General features: G+C 33.5%; 1 pseudogene; it reads right to left on the bottom strand.

Moving 5' to 3' along the window:
* Window positions 1-5,856: 5,856 nt before the first annotated feature.
* Window positions 5,857-6,709, bottom strand: LOC126882414 (histone H1-like; annotated as a pseudogene).
* Window positions 6,710-16,187: the final 9,478 nt, after the last annotated feature.

The raw sequence follows: 16,187 nt of genomic DNA, 5'->3' as shown, positions 1-16,187 counted from the left end.
CACTTTGTTCGGCGCGTAATATCGGGCGCGTCAAGAAAAGTCATGCTTCTCCGCCTCATAAAGTAATATACTATTATTCATGAAATAGTGCGCGCACTGTCAGTTCTTTATTTAGTGAATAATATCCCAATAGACAGATCATTTCGAAGTCATTCAACCATTCAAAGAATTTTAAAAAGTTTCAAAATACTGGAGCAGTGATTGTCCCTGTACAAACAATATATTGCCGAGGTACCAAAAAATTTAGAAAATCAAAACGAACTCAATGTATTAACAACAGCAGTTAAAAATCCTACAGTAGGTTCTCGATTCATTTCAGATCAGTTTGACATTCATGATTAAAGAGCCTTAAAAATTTCAAAAATAAATAAATCCCGTTCGTATAAATTTCAATGTCATCAAGAACTAAGACAAGAAAATGCTAAGACACCAACGGAATTTTGTTATGAAATTTTGAGAGAGAGTTAATGCAAACAGACAATTTTTAACAAACATTCTTTTAATGATTAAAGTACATTTACATTAAATAATAGACCAAATGTTCCAAATTATAGGATTTGGTGGAAAAAAAGCCTGAGAATATTTTGGAAAACAACACCCAATATCGTCGAAAAATAAATGTATTTAGGAATATTTGGACACAATATGATTGGACCACTTTTCTTTGAGGAACATTTAAATCCTGAAAAGTTTTTTTTGAATTTTGCTACAAGAACAGATTTTACCAAGAGTTGCAGAAGTATCTCCAGATGAAGAAGAAATTTAGTTTCAGATGGATTGGTGTGCTGCGCACAATAGCCGGGAGGTTAAAGAATTCCTTAAAAAGTTTTAATTCTTTGATTGGACCTAACGGGTGTCCACCTAGTGCTATAATGTTGTTTGTAAAACCAAGAAATATAAAGGATATGAAGGAAAAAATGTGAATCTGACCATTAATTACTACATATATTGAAAACTGCAAACCCAAATTCTATAACAATTCTTAAAAATGGAGATTCAATCTTGCGCATCAATATTCCCACAGTAACTTTTATCGGACTATTAAATTGCTTATTTTACTATAAACATAACATAACAGTATATCAGTGCATAAAACGTAACGCTTAAAAGCATTAAGATGCCACAAGTTTATCGAAAAAAATACACAAAAATCCCGTCCTTACTAAATTACTATTAATATATGCCATCGGAATGTTAATGAATACAAGAAAATTATAAGATTCCAGTAGCCAGCACACACTCACTAGCGGAAAGAAATGCAAAATGCAGCCGTGTTCCCACGGGGACAAAGATAATAAATGAATTGAAGTTATTGTATGGATTATAAGTTACGATGTAAATAGCGCGTTATAATAAAATGTTCGTTCTCTAGAAACGCAGGCTTCACTACTTTTCGTGTGCAAATGACCATTACCATGGTCGTTTTATAAGACGGTTGCAGCTTGATAACACAATTCTCATTATAATGATGATGATTTATGTTATTCTGTGTCTCAGAAGAAATTGGCTGCATAGTTTTCGAGAAAATATTTCTCTCGTGTTTTTCCACCTGTACAACTTAGAATGCTTTAAATTAGTAATCGTTTCAAAGTTAAAATAAAGTACGGAGGAATGTATAAAAAACAGAAGAACTAAAAATGTCTTACGCTGAAAAGAAAAATTCTGGTGACAACTGAATCAGAGCCTTCTACAGTTTACGAGGTAAACTGAACAAAAAAAATGAATAAAATCAATGGGAAAATCCCAGTAGTTGGCTGTATACCATAATTAAAAATCATACCGAACAAGTAAAAACTTCGTTTGTGCAATGGTATAAAAAGTTTATTGAAAAACTATTAAAAAGTCATCCAAAAGGATTCGCAAAACGTTTTCGATCTAGATCAGATCATCTTCAGTGCCTAGAACGAAGTATTTCGACGTTAGAATGAATGCAAAAGGTTAAAATTATGACTAGTTAAAGAAAAATGTGGATAATACTTACGTTCTGCTTAGTAGATAGAACTAGCAACCTTATAAAATAAGTGACATCGAGAAATATGATTTACATGTTGAAAATCTGATGTTAGCAGCGACTCTTTAAGTCGATGTTAAAAGATAAATTTGTTAAGAGTGCTCAAAGGGCAACATGATTCACTGCTCGATAAAAACGTGTGGTTCTTGCCACTTAAATGGACACAGACCCAGACCAACAAGAGTATAGGAGATGACAATCTATTTATCGGATAGAAGTGACATACATGGCAAGACAGGTAGTCAATTTTTGGTTATGAATTTAAAAATAGTTAAGTTTATGAATTTAAATTATTAGTTAAGCTGAATGGATGTCAATAACTGTATTAAAGTGGAATTTAAATTATAATAAATTAGATTCTATTGTAAAGGTCCAAAAAGCAACTCTCTGTTACAAAAAGAACTGTTATTATTGTTATGTTAATAAAAGTGTTATTCATAGTAAAGTCAATGACGTCACTGATGACATTTTAAAAAAGAAGACGAAAGTTTAATTTAGTTTGAAATAAAAAGAGAAATGAAAAATACTTAAATGTAAACAACTTATAGACGGAAAAAATATAAGATACAAAGTAATGTTGTAAAGATGAAAAGGCAAAAACATTACTCTTTTCATCTTTACAACATTACTATGTATCTTATATTTTTTCCGTATATAAGTTGTTTACATTTAAGTATTTTTCATTTCTCTTTTTATTTCAAACTAAATTAAACTTTCGTCTTCTTTTTTAAACTGTCATCAATGACGTCATTGACTTTACTATGAATAACACTGTTATTAACATAACAATAATAACAGTTCTTTCTGTAACAGAGAGTTGCCTTTTAGACTTTTACAATAGAATCTAATTTATTATAATTTAAATTCCACTTTAATACAATTATTAACATCCATTCAACTTAACTAATAATTTAAATTCATAAACTACACTATTTTTAAATTCATAACCAAAAAATTGACTACCTGTCTTGTCATGTCACTTCTGTCTGATAAATAGATTGTCATCTCTTACACTCTTGTTGGTCTGTGTCCATTGAACTGGCAAAAACCACAGGTTCTTATCGAGCAGTGAATCATGTTGCCGTTTGAGCACTCAACAAATTTATCTTTTAACATCGACTTAGAGTCGCTACTAACATCAGATTTTCAACATGTAAATCATATTTCTCGATGTCACCTATTTTATAAGGTTACTTGTTTCATCTACTAAGCAGAACGTAAGTATTATCCATATTTTTCTTTAACTAGTCATAATTTTAACCTTTTGCATTCATTCTAACGTGGAAATACTTCGTTCTAGGCACTGAAGATGATCTGATCTAGATCGAAAACGTTTTGCGAATCCTTTTGGATGACTTTTTAATAGTTTTTCAATAAACTTTTTATACCATTGAACAAACGAAGTTTTTACTTGTTCTGTATGAAAAAAAAATGAATATACATGGGGGAATCTACAATATACACTTCACAACCCGTCAATTTATCTAAAATCCAAATCCAAAGAATTTTGAGTAGAACTAAGGTAATGATAGACAGTTTAAGAATTAATTTTGTTTTTTAGATCAACACCTGGATATTAGTGACACTTACTCAATATGGGTTCCTCAATGGTATGAGTACCAAAGAGGCATTATTCTCCTTCAACGTGCTGACAGAGATGCTTGGATGTTAACCGTCCTCTTTACGTCTGTTTTATAGACTAAAATAAAGCGTTTGATAAAGTAAAACATGATCGACTCATGGAAATTCTAAAAACTAAAAACCTAGATGAAAGAGATTTAAGACTAATAACACACCTCTATTACAATCAGCGAGCAATAGTAAGAATTGAAAAAGAAACATCTGAAGAAATGGAAATAGACCTCTATTATTTAACATTTATTCTGAAGAGGTAATGCGAGAAACTCTGGAAGATGAAACAGTCCAGCGTGTAGTTTGTACATATCTCCCTTGTTTTTGTAGACAGGTACTAGTATACTGCTTCTCCATTCTTCTGGCATTTGTCCAACTTCCATAATTCTATTAAACAAACCTGCTAACCACCTTGTTCCTGTCTCTCCCAATGCTCTCCATACTTCCCCAGGAATATCGTCTGGTCCTACCGCTTTTCCTTTCTTTATTTTTTGAAGCGCTTGAGCCACTTCCTCGTTTGTTATTTTGGTGACAATTACTGCTACTGTCTCCGTTCGATAATATTATTAGATTAACTGCCCAAAATAATGACTCCGATCTCATGATCAATGCTGAATGTTGAATAGTACTACTATGCTAATACCGTCTTCTTCTTTTCGCGTTGAACCTTGTCTGTTTATTTGCACTTCCGGTAGATGTGCTTTTTACTATACTTACTATCTTTCAAGAAATGTACAGATGTTTCATTAATTATGAATTTATTCATTACCTAGTTTAGAAACCTGGAAAAGATCGTCTTTATAACATAAAAAATGAACTGTTTGATTGTTAGATAGCTGATGCCTATTTAAACTCGACTTTAATCAAATAAGAGATGTACTATCTGTTTTTGTTCCAAAGTCTTAGAGATGGCAATTTATAATTTAGGCTGTGTCCTCACCAAGAGCAGCCGGCGACCGCAACGCGATATGCACCGCTGCTAGCAACCAATGAGCAATTGGTTGCATTGCAGATGAGTTGCAGTTTAGTAGGTGAAAGCATGATTAGCGCTGAGTTGCGTTACTGTTGTGTTGCGTTGAAATTGTGTTGCTGTCGTTGGTGGCTTTTGGCATTACAGTATCCTTAGTGGAGAACACTGCCTTACAATTACCATCATCGTCCTTTGGAGTTAGTGAGTGACTAGTTCTTTGACGCCACCAGCAAAAAACATGCTAGAGACCAAGGCTTCTTGTAAAGAAACATGTATTTTTGAGATCAAGGAAGCTATTTCCATGTTATTGTGTTTTACAAAAAGCAGTAACTCTTTAAAATTGTTCTTGCTTATCGGGATTCGATTAAGTTAGTAACTTGTGTTTTCTACATAAGTTACCAGTATTGCTAAAAGTTCTTTTGTGGCCAATTTATTTGTTTATTACCCAATTATAGCCCTCCGTCCACAGCCGCATCGTTTTTCTTTCAGCTGCGTTCAAGATGTCGAGCAGTTCAGCTGATGATCTAATAAAACGTTTTAAACATTCCCTATTTCCATCCATGCTTTTTTACTACATCTTTGCGAGAATATTCCGTTAGATTGTAGTTGTACACATCTACACGTGGTTTAACTGTGTCTACTAATTTAACACAGAAGTCTTGTTCTGTTATAATAGTATTTTAAAATAGTCGTGATAACTACAAAATAATCCGTTCAGAGGTTTGAATGTCGATGGCGAAAGGCTGAACCACCTACGCCGAACTACAACGAGTTTCCCAAAAAGTAGGGTTGGAAATAAACTTTGGGAAAACTAAAATGATGACCAATTTAGTACTTAGCGGACCAATTAAACTAGAAAACTGCCATATCGAAACGGTTGACAACTACATCTATCTGGAACACGAAATATAAATAAGTAGAGACAACCAAACATGCGAATTATCTAGAAGAATAGCTTTATGATGGGCAGCGTATGGCAAACTAAGAGACGTGTTCAAGAAAAACACTCCAATAAAGCTAAAAAGGAAAGTATTTAACCAGTGCGTACTTCCGGTGCTCACTTATGGAGATGAAACACTGTCATTGTCTATGACATCAATATGAAAATTACAAGTAGCACAACGAAAAATGAAAAGATCCATGATTGGGCTAACTTTGAGAGACAGAATACGAAATGACGAGTTACGGCGAAGAACTGGAGAGGAAGACATCATAAAATGTTGAGTTTTCGCTCAACTTGTTTTTAATAAGTCGAAGATATTCATTAGTCCCATTACTTCTTCTTCTTAGGAGCAGCCTTTCTAGCTTTTGGTGAACTTGCTGCAGCCTTGGCTGTTTTCGGCTTGGGTGCCTTTGGTGTTTTCGTTGGACTTCCTTTATTTGACTTCTTCGCCTTGGTTGGTGTTTTTGCTTTAACCTATGCGGAAGTTGGAACTACGGATGATGACGCAGTTTTAGGTGCTGACTTCTTTTCAACTTTTTTCGCCTTGGCTGGCTTTTTCTCTGCCTTTGATGCGGCTTTTTTAGCCTTAGTCACTTTCTTTACAGATTTTGCCTTTTCACCGGTAGCAGAACGTTTGGTAGCGGCGGCAGTTTTCTTCGGTTTAGCTGCTCCTCCAGCTTTCTTTTTTTCTCCTGAACTAGGCTTGGCAGATCCAGAAGACGACGAGGAGGTCGACGCTAACTTGAAAGATCCTGACGCTCCTTTTCCTTTTGTCTGCACCAACGATCCAGTAGCAACTGCAGCTTTTAAATATTTTTTGATGAACGGAGCAACTTTTTCCGCATCTACCTTGTAATTTGCAGCGATATATTTCTTGATAGCTTGAAGAGAAGAACCACCTCTTTCTTTGAGACCTTTGATAGCATTGTTCACCATTTCAGATGTTGGCGGATGGGAAGGTTTTGATGGATTTGTTAGGATGGATTTTTTGCCTTCTTTTCCTTTTTGGATGGTGAAGATGTTTGTGGCGTACCAGAAGCCGACGTAGCCGAAGCAGCTGATGATTGGTTTTCTGTATCTGCCATTGCGTTGGGAGATATAAAAAAATCGTAAGTTAATATGCAGTATGTGTCGATTCACTGGCTGAAGAGCGAAAACTCATTTTGAAAACTTCAACATTACGAAGTTGAAGTGGAAATGAGAGACAACAGATGGACAATGAAGATTTTAGAGTGGCGGCCAAGGGCAGACAAGCGAAGTCGTGGAAGACCACCTACCAGATGGACCGACGACATTAAAAGAATAGCGACAAAACTGGATTGCAGCTGCGCAGGATAGAGAAGGGTGGAGACATCTTGAGGAGGCTTATGTCCGACAGTGAACAAATTTGGCTGCGTGATGATGAATCCGTTCCAACATTCATAAAATATCCATGCAACTGTTGTATTGCGACTGACATGCCAGTTGAATTGCGATCAGTTGTGAGTCAATTCGTTTTACGCCTCGTAGCAGTTGCGTTGGTGAGCGGACTTTATCCTAAAATCCTGTCCGACTCTTAGTTGACTATGTAGCAAATGTAACGTGACTAGTTTTACGTAGCAACTTTAGTTGACTATGTAGCAACTGTATCGTGACTTAGAAACCTGGGAAATAGTAGGTATATTTATAAAATAATGTGAACTGTTTGATTGTTAGATAGCTCCTCCCTATGTTAGATTCGACTTTAATCACATAAGAGTTGTACTATCTGTTGTTGTTCCAAAGTCTTAGAGATGGTAATTTATATTTTAGGCCATATTCTCACCAAACGCAAGCGGCGACCAGTTATGAAGTCGCTTTTTTCGACGAGAGCAACAGAATTTAACGTCCTTGCTGTCTCGTCTGGCAGGACTAAGCTATTCTTGACAACTGTGGACCGCAACTGGCGACAGCTACGCGGTATGCAGCGCTGCCAGCAACTAATAAGCAACTGGTTGCGTTGCAGCAGAGTTGCCTTTTAGTAGGTGGAAGCACGTGCATTTAAAACCACCGAGTGGCGTTGCTGTTGCTTTGCAATTGCGTTTCGGTCGCTGCTTGCTTTTGGTGAGAGCACGGCCTTACAATTACCACCAAGCTCCTTTGGAGTTTATCGTCAGTGACTAGTTCTTTGAAATGAAACAAGCAAGGCAGTACATATTGTTAACAAGTAGTTTTACCTTTATAATCTCTCATAAGAGAATGTACAGAGAATAACAGATGACAGGCTCCCTAAACAAATTTTGGTTCCGAGAAGAAGTCCGAGAAGAAGCTGGAGGGAGGGAATTGAAAAAGAACTAGAGGAAAGAGAAATCCCTCCAGGTCTATGGTTAAACAGAGAAAAATGGCGGTTAGAAGTCGGAAGGCGTCAACAGAACAAAAATATTCGAGAATTTACATTACTAAAGTCTTTCTTAGAGTCTCCTGTCTCATTACACTAGTTTACAACAAAGTTGAGACTCGATTGCAAAATGCTGTATTTTGTTAATGTTTGCCCTCTGAATATGATTATGATGGTAAAAAGTTCCTAACACGTAAGATTTTTGAGTTATGATTTTTTCAAACAAAATAAGTTATGATTTTTAAGTTTTGAGATTTTTACTAAAATTTTTGTAGAAAGTCCTTTGTAATACATATATTGGAGCGTGATGTTATCAAATTAACGTTTTTCCTCAAAATTGTGTATAATTTGGCAACACAGATATCTAATGTCTACGAATAACACATTTACATTTAAACAAAGAATAAACCGAAGGTAATCCTTAAGTAAACCTACTCATTTAAACCTACATAGTTCTAAACCATTTTAACGACTGTTACTTCTGCTCTTCTGCATGACAAAAGTATCTTTGTTTTCAAGGAAGAGCAAACATAAATTGGAAATCGAGATATTACCTCAGCAATAAAATCGATTGTTCATGGAGAAGATTTACCAGTTCCAGGACCCCCGGCAAATTGGAAGGAAGATTTGGAAATGTATGATAATAAAAGTGAACCCGATGATGTATCAGAAAGGAATGATCCTTTTATTTTCCCGAAAGCGACGAAAAAGCACATGATTTCTTCCAACAAGCCGAATTATATGATTTAATTTGAGACCTTCACTTGTCCAAAGGACATGCTTAACTCTTAGGTTCTAGATTACAATAATGGAATTTACTAGCCAGTACAACTTGTAATATTTAGGAACCGTAACCAGGAGCTATCCTCGATTTTTACTATGCGGGATAAAATGTGTGTTTGTGTTAATCCAAATAGTGTTATGGGAAAATTGGGATATGCAACAATGATGGAAGATTACTGTTGGTTCCTCATGAGAGAAAGTGATACAAAGTATAAAAGGAAATAAGCGATTGCAAAAAATTTGTGTACAAAAGACTTACCATAGTTTTTGTTTCTAGTTCTGAACTTATGTATACATAAATATATCGTATATAAGAATTTTTATAACAAACAGCAATACTTGATGCATTCTATAACTCAAAATATGTACGTGGTGGAAAATTTTAGTGTTTGAATTCGCATTCAGGACGCTTTGAACTCCCTGGTACAGCCATTATAACATCAGTCACAACTTCTTTTTGTTTATTTGTTGGCTAGTGTTATTTTCGTAAGTATATCTAATGTAAGTATATCTATGATGCTTATTTAAATTCCTTTACACTATACAGGGTGGGCTATTAGTGCGAGGAAGTCAATTACTCGTTTGTCGCAAGAAATTCGAAAACAAGTTATAAAGGTTGGGACACAGATCGGACCATAATTTAAAAATATTTTCAAATACACAGGGCGAACCGTATTGACAGGATGACACAAACTTATGTTTTTGCTAATGGAAAACCCTGTATATTTTTACATTTTTGGATTCTGCGCCACGTCTTCTTTCTTAAAATATAAGGTCTTGTAATATTATGGTTTTGTATATTGTTTTGCAATATACATAATTGCGTTTTTTTGTTAATTGCGTAAACATTCACATCCTGTAGAATTGTAGTGATTTTGCATTAAAATTTCTATTTATGTTCAAACGATTTTTAATATAGTCTACTATTGTCAAAACTTATTAATATAGCGAAATGTTTAATTTTAATATAAAGGGTTGGTCGAAACTAGGAATGAATATATTCAAAGTTTTCTTAAATGGAACACCCTGTATTTTAGTATTGTAATAAAATGATATTTTATGGTACTTTTTTATTTCGTAAACATTCCTTATTCTTATGTCCTTTAATTTGTGAGTTATTCGTGATTCTTTAAGCCAAACATTAATTACAACAAAAATTATGTGAAATTTTATTAGGTGGCCGTGAAAATATTCAATACATGCATCAATACATGGCAAATAAAATACATATTAATCTAGACTGATCGTTAATTTATTAATATTGGATGAGATATCAAAACACATACTTAGTTAAGATTGTTGGTGCATAAAATATTAACCCATTAACGCCCAAATTATTTATTTGTAATTTTTTGTTTCGTAATATATTTTGAGGTACAAAATGATGTCCTATCAAAGTTTTTGTTTTTTGTTTTCAAATTTTTGAAAAAACAACTGTCCTCATTTGAGGAAGCTGGGCTCAATTACTATGAAATTAAAGATAAAATTTAGTTTAGCAAAATAAGTTTATTTAGTAGTTTTTCAAATTATATTCATATTATATACTAAAGAGTTAAAAAATGTTTATATAAATCCTATATTTTTTTATAAAATTATTCAAAACAAATCGACACGCAAAAGCGTTACATTACATTTCTGACAATATGTTTGCGGTTTTGACGTACAGTTTCGATTTTGACATCTTCGTTGTTTATCTCGTTTTGCTACAGTGTGTTTTTTACTATCATATCTAATGTCTTCAGAGAAATTGCTTCTTTGTGTATGTACTTGGAAGACTAAATGGATGACCTTTGCTTATTCTTACGTCATGTCCACTTTTTAGATATGAATAAGCTACTTGTCTGTTAAATTCTTTGATGGATATATTTTTCCCTTATGTATCATGTTGTATAGCACGCACTCATTTACGATAGCCATATGTACCATTCGTGTAATAAGGCACCAATACCATTTTTTCCTCCTACAGATATGTGGTGTTTTCTTACAACTAGTCATGGTGATCCACGCCACCCATATATTTGAAATAGCGGATAGTTGGGAAACTTATACATTATTTTTTTCTTTTTACTACATTATTGAACTTAGTTGTTAAGAAAAGCCGTATCATAATTGATTCCAATAGAAACTCATTTACTGTATTGTTGTTGTCAAAGCACCAGTCATATGCACCTCGAGGCTTCTGTTCTAGGTTTTTTTATTGTTTGGTAGGACACTTTGGAGTTCGGTTTTTTTCTCGTAATTTCCTCTAATAAATATTTTTGTCCCATCCTAGAATCGAAGAAAATAATTAGTTACTAAAAATGCCAATGTAGAGTTTTTACATAAAATAGATTTTGCCCAGCGTCCTCATTTGAGGACGCATAATACTCTTAATTTTTTAAACATTTTTTTACTGGGTAGTCATTTTTGTATTTTTTGTGCAAGTTGTGGATCTAACCTAATAAAAAATACAAATATTTGCAACTCACCTTTGTATATACAAAACCTCCTATCACCTTTTTATATATAGTTCAATAAACTTAAAAATCGTACTTTTTGCCTTGGGCTAGTATTTTGTCAAATAAAAATAAAGCATCAATATATACACTTCTGCCTACGGTAGTGCTTCTACTAAACCACCGAGGTAGGCAATCACAAAATATTCACGCAGAAATTGTTTTATTCCCACTTAAACAAACCGTCCTCAAACGAGGACGCTGGGCGCTAATGGGTTAATAAAACCATACAATATTTTACATATTTGGCTATGCCACTAAATTTACCTAAACTTTTGACGTTATACCATTTTTATAGTTTCAGTTGCTTTGTTACCATTACTAATGGGAATTTTACTGAGGAACTGATTAATATGGTTTTTGTGCTAGAACTGTATAACAAAACTGTGCTACTAATAGCAATAGGTTTGTTCTAGCATCAGTTTCAAACGGTTTGAAACCATCAGCGAATAGTGGACCAGCGCGAGTAGAGGGGATAGCACTGGTGATTGTATTATCTTCTCTCACTGACCAACTGTTTGCTGACGGTTTCTGACTAGTTTGACTGTTTGCTAGAACAAATCTAATAATAATTCAGCAATTCCCTGGTAGACCACAACTAAGAAGAGAAACTTTTGTATATCTTAAGACAAACGAGTAATTGGATTTCCTCGCACTAACCCCTCACCTTGTATGTGTGTTGCATCTCATTTTGGACAACACATGCTCTTGTTTACATTTTCTTCCAAACAATTACTTTGCTTAACTAAATTTTAATCAACTACCGTCCAAACACGCTTACAGTTTACTTTGTAACAACTAACCGTACACCACCTGTATCTCACTCAGCAGCTTCCTGCTAATTTTAACGCGTTTATGGACACAACAAGTAATCTTGTCATGCAAAGACAATAACTAGTTGCGAAAAGGGCGGAGAGGTCCGGGTGGTCGATATCCGGTGGTCCGGCGAGGCGATTAAAACGACTGGATAGACAATGTTGTGCTAATAACAATCAACTCTGACTTTGCTAATTTAATTACGACACAAGAAATTAATGAGGGTGTCCAAAACTTCGCCGAAGTATGAATAAATATGATGTAGCTATAAAGGGGTCAAGCTGGGCTTTTGAAAAAGCCTTATAGTGTAGTCAATATAGTTTTTACTTCGAAAAAAAAATTTAACAAGATAGAACTTTTCATAATTTTATTAAGAATTTATTGTTCAAGATTACCTATTTAATTAATGCTGCAATCAGATTAAATTATGTTCCTTCATTGTGGAAGGTGGCGGAAATAGTAATGATACCAAAACCAGACAAACCACCACATATAACCTCTTCCTATAGACCAATATCACTGCTACCCACAATGTCTAAATTATTTGAAAAACTTCTCCTCAGAAGATTGCAACCAATTATAGTAAGCAAAAAATTAATTCCAAATCACCAGTTTGGCTTTAGGCAGAAACACTCAACTGTAGACCAACTCCACAGAGTCACCGGTATTATAGAAAATGCACTAGAGGAAAGAAAAGTTTGTTCAGCTTTATTCTTAGATGTTGCCCAGGCATTTGACAGAGTTTGGCATGAAGGACTATTTCATAAATTAGAGACTATTCTTACAAAATCATACAGACATAATTAAATCGTACTTAACTGATAGATATTTCAGAATCAAGCAAGATAATGCTTATTCTAAACTTAAAGAAATAAAAGCCGGAGTCCCCCAAGGTAGCGTATTGGGCCCGGTCTTATATCTCCTTTATACATGTGATCTACCCGAATTCGATAACTACTGTTTAGCTACTTTTGCCGACGACACCGCCATATTAGCAGTAGGTAAAGATAACATAGAAACAGCCAATAAACTACGCATATATAAATTGACCCACAATATGTGAGGTTTTCTCCAAAAAAAGTTCCAACCACGTGGGGAGAGTCCTGTGTTGCCCTGGGTAACATCCAGGTTTATCATTTACATTTAAAGGGTTTTTACCCAATACATTTTGGTGGCTCAGGCATGCAAATTTTGTAAGTATGGCCTCTTGTTCTTGAAAACCTCTGTCAATTTTAACTTTTATCTCATTTAATTAGGTTATACTTAATTTTAGGGTTATTAAACACTGATGATGGATTCCTTAATCCGAAAACGTTTTGTATTGTGACCCTTATTTAGGGTATTTTAATATATACCTTTTACAAGAAACTTGGTATTTTTGTGATTCATGGTATACAGCCAGCTACAGGAAGTTTATTTTCCTCGTGGATTTTATTATTTAAATAAATAAATAAAAACAAATAAACTGGAAAATATATTAATGAGTTTGTTTAAACCAGTGTCTAATAAGTAAAGCAACAAAGTATAACATTAATTTATAGTTACATCATAAGAGGTGTGTATAAGTATTACCACTTTTTCCTATCCTCTATCTATACTTCTTTTGAAATTTTCAGCGACATTTAATTAATGAGGTTGTAAACCGGTGTCTAAAAGAAGTAAAGCTACAAAGTATAGCATGAATTTATATTTAACACCATCAAATCAGGTTTGTATAAGTATTGCCACTTTTTCCTATCCTGTAACCGTACTTCTTTTGAAATTTACAGCGACATTTAACATCAAGAAACATTTGATGATGGTTCTGAAAAAACAATCCATGCTTTCTTTAGAACTGTTATTGGTTTGGTTAAAAACTGGACTGATAGTAATTAATTTACAATTTGCAGAATTGATAACGAAAGAACGATATTTAATATAAACTTAAAAAAACAAGCGATGTTTTATCGACGCTAATAATGAATGCTACACATGTTCAATAATAGTTTTGCGGAACGAATGAGGGTCGGACTCTTTTACTATAACCAATATTAAAATAACTTCTTTTTACCATTAGTCTAAGATACCATATAAGGTCGAACTTCAGCTAGCTGTTTATCGGATAAAAATTATTGAATATTTAATTTAGCATGTTAACAATTACAAAAAGTGCCTGATCTAATGTTGTTCTAACTATAATTAATTAATAAATAAAAACGCTGGACGGAACGGCCGCCCGAGAACTTTATCGTACCGATCTATTATCGTTATCGTACTAGATACTGGCATTCTATAAAAATAACAAAGTTACTCGTTATTTTGATATTTTAGAAACACCTTGTATACTTGAAAATATTTTATGGTTCTACGCATCATTAATTCCTGCATTTGAGAAAATGTTCGATGCCATATTTTGGGGACACACTATAGATGTATAGATTATTGCATTAATCAATAGAATATTAGTCATACTTGCATTTCAAATTAGTTCATTTTTCTGGGAAATTAATAGTTTACAATATTTGCATTTTACTGCATGGATTTTAATGAAATTTTGGGAGTAGCCCAATCTCCTAATTCAAAGTCTATCCTATATACTATACAGGGTGAGGCAAATAAAGGGCCTATTAGAAATATCTCGAGAACTAAAGGCAACAGAATCATGAAAATTGGAATAAAGGGGTTTTGAAGGATGATCTATTAAATGAAAATATTTTCATCCCTTTGCAACTTCCGGTTCTACCGGAAGTTGCTTATAACTTCGTTTTTTTAAATAGGACACCCTGTATATTTTTACATTTTTGGATTCTCTTCGACGTCTTCTTTCTTAAAATATGAAGTTTTGTAATATTATACAGGGTATTTTAAAAGATAATTACGTTTTTTTATTAATTTTAGTATACAGGGTTGGTCGAAACTCGGAATGAGTATTTTCTGAGTTTTCTTAAATGGAACACCCTGTATTTTAGTATTGTAATGAAATGATATTTTATGGTACTTTTTTATTTCTTAAGCATTCCCTATACCTAACTGCTTTAACTTGTGCTTAATTGTTAATCGCACCAACAATCTTAACTACGTAGGTATTTTGATAGCTAAACCATTATTGGTAATTTTAAGGATCAGTCTGGATTAATATGTATTTATTTCTGAAAAATTATTTGGGATTGAGTATTTTCACGGCCAACCTAATAAAATTTGACGTATTTTTTGGTGCAATTAATGTTTAGCTTGAATCACCAATAACCCACAAATTAAAGCAGTTAGGTATAGGGAATGTTTAAGAAATAAAAAAGTACTATAAAATATCATTTCATTACAATACAAAAATACAGGGTGTTCCATTTAAGAAAACTCAGAAAATACTCATTCCGAGTTTCGACCAACCCTGTATACTAAAATTAAAAATTTAGCTATACTAATGGTTCCTAACAATAGTAGAGTATATTAGAAATCATTAGAACGTAAGTAGAGTTTTAGATATCAAACTACTACAATTCTACAGGGTGTGAATGTTGCTACGAAATTAATAAAAAAAACGTAATTATCTTTTAAAATACCCTGTATAATATTACAAAACCTTATATTTTAAGAAAGAAGACATCGAAGAGAATCCAAAAATGTAAAAATATACAGGGTGTCCCATTTAAAAAAACGAAGTTATAAGCAACTTCCGGTATAACTGGAAGTTGCAAAGAGATGAAAATATTTTCATTTAATAGATCATCCTTCAAAACCACTTTATTCCAATTTTCATGATTCTGTTGCCTTTAGTTCTCGAGATATTTCTAATAGGCCAGTTATCTGCCTCACCCTATATACTATGGCGCTTTTATCATGGGGGCGGTTCCCACCACTTCTCGTGGATATTTTATTTTCGAATTGCATGAAGCAAACGGAAGAATTTTAAGAAAATTTAAAAACTCGCTCTATAATTTGTTCTTATTTTTTTCAAAAACCTTTCATTTTAAACCCTTCCAAACTTTTGAAAGTACAAATAACACTATATTAAGAGGTATTGCAAAAGAAAAACAATGCATTTAAATTCTGGTGGATGAGGGGTTAAATGTATGTACTTCTCATTTTTCCTTAAAGTACATTAGTCATATAATTTTTTGCACCATATCTCGCTTAGTTTGAATGTAACCGACATTTAACGGTGCTCGTTTTAAAGGCCTTTTCAAACACTACAAAAGCATGAG

Source organism: Diabrotica virgifera, chromosome 3 (genome assembly GCF_917563875.1).
Source record: "Diabrotica virgifera virgifera chromosome 3, PGI_DIABVI_V3a".
In the NCBI taxonomy this organism is placed as follows: Eukaryota; Metazoa; Arthropoda; class Insecta; order Coleoptera; family Chrysomelidae; genus Diabrotica; species Diabrotica virgifera.
This window is presented reverse-complemented; position numbering and strand designations above follow the sequence as displayed.